Source organism: Acinonyx jubatus, chromosome A1, assembly GCF_027475565.1.
Source record: "Acinonyx jubatus isolate Ajub_Pintada_27869175 chromosome A1, VMU_Ajub_asm_v1.0, whole genome shotgun sequence".
NCBI lineage: Eukaryota > Metazoa > Chordata > Mammalia > Carnivora > Felidae > Acinonyx > Acinonyx jubatus.
In genome coordinates, this window is record NC_069380.1 from 173,274,487 (window position 1) to 173,283,354 (window position 8,868).

General features: G+C 42.8%; 1 long non-coding RNA gene across 2 annotated transcripts; it reads left to right on the forward strand.

Moving 5' to 3' along the window:
• Window positions 1-6,477: 6,477 nt before the first annotated feature.
• LOC113592812 (uncharacterized) lies at window positions 6,478-7,772 on the forward strand. Of its 2 annotated transcripts, none has more exons than XR_003412757.2 (2): window positions 6,478-6,542; window positions 7,623-7,772. It is a non-coding gene; the product is annotated as an uncharacterized LOC113592812 (long non-coding RNA). The 2 variants fall into 2 exon arrangements; XR_008300278.1 differs by lacking the exon at window positions 6,478-6,542 and adding an exon at window positions 6,549-6,938.
• Window positions 7,773-8,868: the final 1,096 nt, after the last annotated feature.

The following is an 8,868-nucleotide window of genomic DNA, read 5'->3' on the forward strand; positions in this document are numbered from 1 at the left end:
CTGACCCTGGACTTGACCGATCTGGAGTGTCAGTCAATGAAGTTGGGGGCCTGGGGGGAGGGGAGGGGAAACGGCACCTTTTACTGCCACAGGGTTCCGGTGAGACCTTGGCATGGCATATGTTGTGCTGGACCAAGGCCCTGAGGTAGGCGGCTTACGCATGCCGACTTGAGGCCCATCGTGGTTCTGCTGCTCCCCAGCTGGATTACCTGGAGGCTACTTTCCTTCTATAAACCTCGTTTCCCCAGATGTAAACTCCGCATGACTGGGTTGTTAAATCAAAATAAGGCATTTTAAGCATCTGGCACATAGAGATAGTTCCCTTAGACTTAACATTTCACATTTATTGAGTACATACCCTATGAAGTGCCCATGGTAATATCTTTACATTTATACTTTACAAATGGTTTTCCCATAGACCACCCTTTTAAATCCATGCAGCATTTTATAGCAGAGGAACTGAAGCTCCAAAATGAGTGACTTCCCCCAAAGTAATAGGCAGAGACCTATTTTTCTTAAAATGAATCTTTTTAATTGAATTATAAATACGTGCAGAAAAGTGCACTGATCAGCAGTATCCAGATGGATGAATTTTCACACACTAAATATATCCATGTAATAGCCACCCACGTTCAGAAATGGTGCAATGCAGAAGCACCTCATGTCCTCACCCAGGCCCAATCCCTTTCCCTTCTTTCCCAATTGAAACCTCATCAGTTAGGTTTGCCCATTGTGTTTGACTTCCTTCACTCAAGTTGTGTTTGTGAGATACAAGGTATGGCGCGAGTTTGTACATCATTTGACTACACCGCCGTTTATTCATCGGTTCCACTGTTGGTGAACATTTGGTTGTTTCCTGTTTGAGGCCATTATGAATAGTGCTGCAAGGAACATTAAAATATATCTTTTGTTGAACATATATCACAAGGGGTATACTTTATTGCTTAGGGTATTCATAGGTTCAGCTTTAGTAACTACTGACAAACAGGTATTTAAGTGGTTGTACAAATTTTCACTTCCACCAGCAAAGCATGAGAATTCCAGTTGCTCCACATGTTCATTTTGCATTGTCAGTGTTTTTCATTTTAGCCATTCTGATGGGTATGTGTATTCGGGCTTTCCAGAGAAACAGAACCAATAATGATGTGAGTGTATATGTGTGTGGAGGGACAGAGAGAGAAAGGTTTTAAGGAATTGGGTTACATAAGAATGTAGGCTGGCAAATCCAAAATCTTCAGGAGTGGCCAGCAGCCTGGAGACCCAGGGAAAAGTTGATGCTGTAGTTCAGGTCTGAGGACCAACTGCTGGCAGAATTTTCCCTTCTTCAAGAGAGGTCATTAGTTTTCTATGAAGGCCTTCAACTGTTTGGATGAGATCCATCCACACTATGGAGGATAATCGGCTGTCCTCTAAATGTTAATTTCATGAAAAAATACTTTTGCAGAAACATCTATGATAATGTTTGACCAAATATCGGGGTACTGTGGCCTAGCCAACGGGACATATGAACTTAACCAACACAGTGTGATATTGCTTTCTTGTAATTTGCATGTCCCTGATTACTTAGGAAGTTAAGCTCATTGGCTATTTGGATATCATCTTTTGTGTTTAAATCTCTTGTCTATTTCTATATGGGATTTTCATCTGGTTCTCAGTCACTAAGAGGACTTCTTAAAAATATGTTCTGTATATTAGTTATTTGCTGGTCATATGTATTGTAATTTTTTTCTCACCTTGTGACTCACCTTTTTATGCTGTCTACGAACTCTTAATAAATAAAAGTTTTTAACTTTAGTCCAATATATCCGTATTTTTCTTTAGAATTATACTTTTTGTGTTTGATTTAATAGATCTTTGTCTATCCCAAGAAGTTCTTGGCTATCTTTTAGAAGCTTTATTGTTTATACTTCACATTTAAATATTCAATCCACCCGGAATTGATTTTTAGGAATAGTATAATATAGAGATTTAAGAATCATTATTTGTTTATATGGATATCTAGTTCATTTTGGCTAAAACCTCCAGTATAAGGTGAATACAAATGATAGTGAACATCCTTGTCTTATTTCTGCCCTCAAGGTAAAGTTTCAATGTTTTATTATTAGGTATAATAATAATTAAGTACTCTAGTCACTATAAATTTTTTTTAATCATGGTATTTGTCAGATTAAGGAAGTTCCCTTCTATTTTCAGTTTAGTTTGGTGTTAAATTTTATCCAATACTTTGACTATAATCTATTGAGATGGTTATATAATTTTACTCCCTTTGTCTGTAAATGTGATGAGTTGCATTGATTGAATTATAATGTTAAACCAACCCTCTATTCAGGGATAAGTCCTACTTGCTTGTGGCATATTATCATTTTATGTGATTGATACACTTCTAAATTTTATTTTTCAATGTTTTCCACTTCTGTGTTCACGACAGAGAATGACTTAAAACTTCTTTCTTAATGTATTTGGTAGGATTCATTGATGAAGACACCTAGGCATGAAGTTTTCTTTGTAAGAAGGTCTTTAGTAGTTATAGAATAATTCAGATTTTCTATTTCTTTTTGGGTCCATTTAGTAAACTGTGTTCTAGGATTTGTTCAGTCTGTATTTTAAAGCTTAGTAGCAAAAAATGTTCAAATATTCTTTTATTATCTTCTTAATGTCTCTAGGAGCATTGCAAGATCCTCCTTTTCATTCCTAATATTGATAATTTTTGCACTATTTTTTCTGATTTGGTCTCAACAGTAGACCATCAGTTTTATTAATCTGTTCCAAGAATTAACTTTTGGCTTTGCCAATTCCCTCTGTTGTTCTTTAATTCTTTCTATAACATCCTGTGATGGATACTTAAATCGTTGATATTAAGCCTTTTTTTTTTTTGTAATGCAGGCACATAAAGCAATACATTTTCCTCTGAGCATAGCTTTAGCTGCATGCCATAAGTTTTGTATTTCGTATTTCCGTTATTCCATTCAAAATATTTTAATTGTAGTTTCTTAGACATATGGGTTGCTTATAAGTATATTGTTTCATTTCCAAACATTTGAGAGCTTTTCAGTCTTTTTGTTATTTATTTTTAACTTAGTTCCATTGTAGTCAGTGACTATACTCTGAATGATTTCATTCCTTTGAAATTTTCTGAAACTTGTGTTAGAATGCAGCCTGTGGTCTACTTTTGGGAACTACCTTGTGCAGTTGAAAAGTATGTGTATTCTGTAGTTGTTGGGGCTAGTGTTCTATATATGCAAATTCGATCAAATTTATGAAGTGTCTTATCTAGGTTTCTTTTTTTTAGTATTTATTTACTTTAGAGAGAGAGAGTGCACATGGGCACACACACAAGCAGGGGAGGAGCAGGGAGAGAGGGAGACACAGAATCCAAAGCAGGCTCCAGGCTCCGAGCTGTCAGCACAGAGCCGGACATAGGGCTCAAACCCATAAACTGTGAGATCATGACCTGAGCGGAAGTCAGATGTTTAACTGAGTGAGCCACCCAGGAGCCCCTTATCTAGGTTTCTTAATGTATCCTTGTTGATTTCTTTTTATCTGTTTTGTACTATCAGTTAAATAAGGTCAGACTGTTCTATAAGTTGCTGACAGAGGTGTGCTGAAAATCATCTTCTATAGCTCTGAATTTTTTCTTCTCTTAGTTTTGTCAGTATTTGCTTTGTAGGTCTTTAACTGCTGTTAGATGCCTACACATTTACAATTGTTATATCTTCTGGTAATTTGACCCTTTGATTTTTATGAAGTATTAGCTCTAATGATGCTTCTTGGAATATATTCTGGTGGTTATTGTTTCATGGTATATCTCCATTATTTTACTTCCAACCTTTTTTCCTTATAATGTCTGTTGTAAACAGCATATAGATTTTTTTTTTGGTAATTCTACAATGTATTTTAAACATCATGAGACATTAATATTATTATTGTTTTATACACTCAGTATTCATTTTGACTTACCAAATTTTGATAAATCTACCTTCTCTGTTGTGTTTTCATTCATTCCCACATACCTGTTTTTCCAAATGGGATTATTTTCTCTCTACCTGAAGAACAACTTTAACATTTTACATTAGTGTGGTTGTACTGGTGATGAATTCACTTAGTCTTTTTTGTAACTACTTTTAAAGAATGTTTTTGCTGAATATCAAATTCAAGCTCGCCCGCTATTCTTTCAGCACTTTGAAGAAATTCTATTGTCTTGTCATTGCTATTTCTTTTGAGAAGTCAACTGTCAGTCAGATTACCGCCCCTTTAAAAGTGATGCAATTTTTCAGGGCGCCTGGGTGGCTCAGTCAGTTAAGCAATCCGACTTCGGCTCAGGTCATGATCTCACGGTTCATGAGTTCGAGCCCTGTGTCAGGCTCTTTGGTGACAGCTCAGAGCCTGGAACCTGCTTCAGATTCTGTGTCTCCCTCTCTCTCTGTCCCTCCCCTGCTTGTGCTCTGTCTCTGTCTCTCAAAACTACACACTGAAAAAAAAAAAGTGATGCAATTTTCGCCTCTGCCTGTCTTTCAGATTCTCTTTTTGTCTTTGCTTTTCAGCACTTTTATCACGAAATAGTCGACTGAGTATGGTGTTCTTGTATCTATCCAGCTTGGACTTCATGGTGCTTCTTGAATGTGTGATTTGCTATCATTTATCCGCTTTGGTAGATTCTAAGCTATTATTTCTCCAGCTGTTGCTTCTGCTTCATTCTTTCCCTTTTTTTCTGAGACTCCGCTACACATATTGTCTTCTTGTACCCTGTTCCGTATATTTCTTTTGCTCTTTTCTGTGGTTTCCGTCCTTGTTTCCGTCGTCGCTTCTGTCTGGTTATTTTCTGTAGACCAGTCCACTAGTCCACTTTCCACGAATTCACTAACCTGCCATCAAGTTCTAAATTTCAGTTACGTTTTTCAGTTCTGGAATGAAATGGAAACTGAGTTTTCTGCCTCTGAATTTCTTCAGAATATTTTCTAGAACGTATTGATCAGAGTGGTTTCCCATCCCATTAGGATCCGTGCAACCACTTTTCTTCTTTCTTGTTTTTTGGTTACTTGATTTTTGAATCCTGGTGTTCTGGGGAATTTGTGCATGCCAGATAATGTATAATTAAAACTATAGATTATTTGAGAGTCTGGATAATATTTATCTTTCGTTTCTGGCAGGCAGGTAGGGTAGGGGAGTTTGAATTGATTTATAGCTTCGCTTGAGTCTTTATAAAGGTCGGTGTATATCTTGTTCAGTCTTGCTCCTTAGAATGTAGCTCCTCAGATGTCCCAGTGTAAAGCCTGGGGCATTTACTAGGCCCTCCTTGGGTGACCTTGAACGCTAGGCTGCCACTCATAACCTGGGCAGCATCTGGGGAGGGGGGAGAATTATGGTGGAGAGTCCTCTTGGTGCTTCTCTAGTGTTTGATGGTCTTCTTGGCAGGAGAGACGCTGGACCTGACACAAATTAGTGCCCCCCCCCCCCCCCGGCCACCACAGGGATGGGACAGAGGCAGGGACCAGAGAAGACCGGCTTCCACACCTCACCAGTGTACGGCCTCTGACAGGACTACCAGCAGGATGTCAAGAGAGCCAGGTGGGTGAAAGCAGTTCCCAAAGCCAGAACCTTCTCAGGGTTCAGATCTCATCGCAAAGGACCCTCCTGAGAGTACCCCTCCGGGGTCCCTCTCTCCAAAGCAGCCTCTGTGCCCAAGTCCCTTCCTCACCCAATGTCTTTCCCACGGGCTGGGAGGTTCTTTCTAATGGAGCGGCTTACCCCGCAAGCCACTTGTCACCCCACAAGCCCTCCAGTTGCTACATGAAAGCAAGGACCCTGACCCTTTTGTTCCCACAGCCTGTCCCCAGGCACTTAACGCAGTGCCTGACACACACGTTCCACACTCCCCTGTTGTATTTATGAAGAAATAACGAAATGAGTGGCTAGACGCATTAGAAAAGGCCAAAAAGAGAAGGAAGTTGCTCAGCTAACTTCCTCCACCAGGTGGCAGTCACAGCTCCCATATAAAAGAGGATCGCCCCTTTCAAGGAGAAACCACTCAGTTTTTATTTTTGCCAAGGAGTTAGGAGCCTGAATTCAAACCACGACTCTTTCCTTTGGCTTTTCGAAAGTGACACTTGGAGAAGGTGCGTTCCCAACCCGTATGTCCCGTGGGGCGAGTGGTCCTGGCTGCCTGCGCAGGGGGCAGGCTGGGGTAGTGCTGCATAGAAAGACCAGGGCCAATTGGATAAGAAGGCATCTCAGCCCACAAAAGAGATATTTGCTCCTCCGTCGCCCCTCATCAGACAGCTGCAGGAGCTGAAAGAAAAACCAACGGATGCATATTCCTAGCCATGAATTTCATTTGGCCAGTCGTAGGCCTGGGGACATATGGTTCCCCCCCACCCCCCCCCCCCAGGAGGCAGCCGCTGACGACTGTCGGATAAGGGCCTTCCCACCTCATCCGTGCTGAAGTGCTGTTCCTTCACCCTCCACTGGCTCTGACGAGTACCGCTCCCTTGTTTTGGCCCTTTGTGAATGAGAGAACCACAGGATGGGACACCGCTCAACACTGAGTAAGTTGGGATTGAATGGATGGGAGGACCCCGCCCTGTGGGGAATGCAGAGAAACTTCACTAAACCTGGTGGCAGGGAAATCAAGTATTCCCTCCCTCCGCTGCTGCCTACACCAGCAAATCAACACCCATCTCACACATACACATGCACCCACACATGCTTTGGCCCCTGGTTTTTAAGCCCCATCTCTGAGATTAATTAAATTGTCTGTGTCATTCATCTATCTCATCTTCTTTCCGGAAAACCCCTCCGCATTAAACTAATGCTTAATCCGAATTAGAGCCCATCCAAGGCATCTAAGCGCCGCTCATTACTTGCTAAAGCAGGATCTCTCTTGCCCTTTCAAACAAGCAAAGGATTTCAATGAGACCTCCCAGGACAGGGAGGGGAACGGGGTAAGAATTTCCCTTTGTAAGCGATATGCTCCTTTTGAAGCTTCTGTGTGTCTAGGTACGATTAGAACTGCCTCGTTTCCTCCTGGTTCCCCGAAGGTTTGGCCTTTGCAGAAGCGTGCCAAGGGAATGGGATTAGTACTGCTTGGTAAATTGTGTTTCCTCCAAAATTAGCACAGCATGGACCCGAGTCGTTCTCACATATCCCTCACTCCAACCTATAGCCCTCCCGTGCCCACCTCTCTCCGTTCTGCCATCACTCTGGCCCATGCCTCTGTCATCTACCAACATCCACCGTCCTCACTCACAGACACCCCTGCCATCCCTTCCTAAATTGTTCTTCTGCTCCCACTCTAGCTCCCCTCTAGTCTCCACACCATCACCAGAGTAATCCCAGCTCAGTTCCCACCCTTGCCCTGCAGCTCCTTTTCAGCAGCTCTGTGTCTGATTCAAAACAAAACCCAAAGCCTCTGCCCCGGCTAACAGAGCCCTGCTTTATCTGGCCCTTTGGCCTCTCTGAGCTCATGCCACGACCTCTTCTTCCCCTTGTTGCTGTGTCCAGCCACACTGCTCTTCCTTAAGTATGTCAAGCTTGGTCTTGCCTCAGGACTCTTGCAGGTGCTGTTCCCTCTGCCCAGAATACCTTTCCCTTATATGTCACCTTGGCTTGTTTTTCTCCTTATTCAGGTCTCGGCTTAAATCTCACCTAGAGATGCCTTCTCGAACCTCCCAGTTCAAGTAGCTCCACTTCTCGTCTCCACCAAGTTACCCGGTTTTATTTTCCTCGTGACTCTCAGAACATTTTCCTGTTTATATATGTGTTTGTTGATTATCTGATTTCTGCTTCTGAATGTAAATGCCTACAGGACAGAGACTTCGCCCCCACAATATCCCCAGAGCCCAGAACAGTGCAAACACTTGGATGAATGATTGACTGAACAAGGAAACCCCTCAATATAATTCTCCTTTGCAGATTTCCACCTTTGGCTAATAGAGGGCAAGTTCAAAATTCAGATGAGTGGTTCTGTGCATAATAATGCTTTATCTTCATAAGGCACTGTCTCCTGAGAATCTCCCGGCAACTCCCCATGTTGGGAACAGGCATCGCATCTTGCCAGGGCTCAGAAGTTGAAATGACTCACCCAAACCTCTCTCTCTTACACACACAGGTGAGGTCTCAAATCCAGGTCTTTGTTTACAGGACGTAAACGCCAAGAGGACAGAGACTTTGCCTGTCTCATCCCCACAGTATCCTCAGGATACATAATATCCTCAGCAGGTATTTGCTGGAGAAATGAGGGATACATGAATGAGCAAACTCCTGGGTAGAAGTCTCTCTGTGAGGCGGAGGCACAGTCTAAAACAAAGCTGATTCCGACCTTTCACCCCATCTGGCTGCTCTGCTCTCCATATCCAGAGGACGCTCCTCCCCTCTTGGCCCCTGGATCCTGGGTCTGAGAAGCTTCCAGCTCGGGAGGCGTGCACACCACCCCTCCCAGCCACTATGCTCACCCTGTCCTTGGGACTCCAAGGTTTAAAAATTCAAGGCTTGGGGGCGCCTGGGTAACTAAGTCGGTTAGGCGTCTGACTTCAGCGCAGGTCATGATCACACAGTTTGTGAGTTCGAGCCCAGCACGGGGCTCTCTGCTGTCAGGGCGGAGCCAGCTTGGGATCCTCTGTCCTCTTCTCTCTCTGCCCCTCCCCTCCCCCACTGGTTCTCTTCTCTCTCTCTCTCTCTCTCTCTCTCTCTCAGAATAAATAAACTTAACAAAATTTTCAAGGTTTTCACGAGGCCAAAGTTCTTGCTTCTCCACATGGTCTGCGATGCAGCAGTTTGGAGAAGCAGTTCTGAGAGCTTGTTAGAAAGACAAGAGTTTCAGGCCCCCAGGAGTGCTGAATCAGAGCCTGCATTTGAACAATATCCCTAGCTGAA